The following is a 1,854-nucleotide window of genomic DNA, read 5'->3' as shown; positions in this document are numbered from 1 at the left end:
CCACCCACCTTTCTCATCTGAAAGCCTTTTGTGTTTCATCAAGGCCACGAGAGGATCACCAGAATGACACAATCTTAGAGAAAGGGATCTCAAAAACATCTAGTTCGACCTGCTCATTTTAATAATAAGGAATTGGAGCCCCAGCGGGTCAAGTTCATTGGCCAAGCTCACGCAGGTGGTTGTTGGCGGAGCAAGGACTGGAGTCAAGTCATTGAACCCACTTTCCGACGCTCTTTCTACCATACCAGTGGCTTTCCAACATCTGTTAGCACAATCCACAGCAGGAAATAAATTTTCTATCATGACCCATGATATCTACACATATATGCAACCAACACAAAAGTCTCGTAAAACAATACTGACCTTTACCGTATGTGGTACAGTTTGGTATTTTCTATTGCAGTATATTCATTTTAAAATATTCTGGAGCTTGCTTGGCAGCACGTATACTAAAACTGGAACAATACAGATAAGATTAACACGGTCCTTACACAAGGATAACATGCAAATTCTTCCCATATTTTTTGTACATTTACCAAATGTTCCTTTTCTTTCTAGGGATAATATTTATAGGTATACAGTCAAATAATTTGCATTTTTCCTAATTAGATACATGTACTGAATGTCTAGGAAGGTGGGGGTTGAATAAGATACTGAGAAGGGTTCCTCCCAGCTCTAACCTGTCATGTGCCAGATTTGGAATGATCTTATTGTCTGATCTGTCTTTAATTCTGAAAGGCAGAATGATCTAGTAGAGAGAACACTGGGTCTAGTCCTGGCTCCACCATCTTCCAAGTATGTGACTTTGGGTGAGTTTTCTGTGTTCCATTCTCATCTGCAAGATCAAGCTGTTGCTAATTGACAGAGTTCTGAGAAGTGAACAAAATAATGCAAATGAATGCAATAAAAAGCTCTATACACAAGACTTGTTGGAACAGCAATGGTCTTAAATTCTCACATTTCAGAGAAATATGGTGTCTCAAGATGTTTCTGGATTCCCATCAAAACACCTGCATAATGTATTATGAATAAATTTGGTATCATAAAAGAAAAACTATACCCTGGAACGGACTCATTTTTAAAGGCATTTGCAGGTGTTTGGAGAGGAACTGACCCTAAATCTTGAAGATATTCAGCCTCAGAAAAGTAGAAGTCATTGAGAACAAAGATGACTCCACACTCTTGAAAGGGAAAGGTGACGAGTCACAAACTCAAAAATGCATCCCAGAAAGGCTGCTACTAGCAGGTACGAAGAGGAAGAGTTGAATGAACATACGGTGATTGTTCACATACAAGAGCCACGCTGCAGGCTGCCGGGACAAGTGAGGTGGAGTGAATGACCGAGCGAAAACGTCCCAGAGGCACTGGATGCCAAGATAGCCCATTTTGAAGAAGGCATCTTTCTAGGAGGTGGCTGGTTTCAGGGTATTCCGTCTTTAGACGCACGAACTCCAACGAATCAGGACTTTAAAAACCGATAGGGAAATTATTTTTGAAAATATTCAGAATGTCTGCAACAACCTGGCCAAGAACAACAGAAGGACCCTCAACAGCTGAGAACGTTAGGCAAAACCATTCCGAAGTTGGTTGTGATGCTTTGCTCGGAGATTTTGCGGCTCAGGTGGAGAAAGGCACTGTTGGCCCTACTAAGGGAGTCAGGGCCGCCAGGCTGCTGCCACTGCCGCCGTGTGAAACGGAGCCGAGGTTGTCTCGGAGACCCCGACAAGGAGGAGGATCCTGGCATGGGCAGAGCGTGTGGAGGTGACATGGAGGTTGCATGTTCTAATCCCTCAAATGGTGCGTTATCACCACTAATGAACTGTTACAAGAGGTTCAAAGCATGTCACTACCCGC

At 43.0% G+C, this 1,854-nt stretch overlaps 1 pseudogene; it reads left to right on the top strand.

Moving 5' to 3' along the window:
• The first annotated feature begins 426 nt into the window (after positions 1-426).
• LOC123836588 (U6 spliceosomal RNA) lies at positions 427-525 on the top strand (annotated as a pseudogene).
• Positions 526-1,854: the final 1,329 nt, after the last annotated feature.

This window comes from Mirounga angustirostris, unplaced genomic scaffold (genome assembly GCF_029215605.1).
Source record: "Mirounga angustirostris isolate CCGP_5_RB_7025 unplaced genomic scaffold, mMirAng1.0.hap1 SCAF_7, whole genome shotgun sequence".
Lineage (NCBI taxonomy): Eukaryota > Metazoa > Chordata > Mammalia > Carnivora > Phocidae > Mirounga > Mirounga angustirostris.
This window is presented reverse-complemented; position numbering and strand designations above follow the sequence as displayed.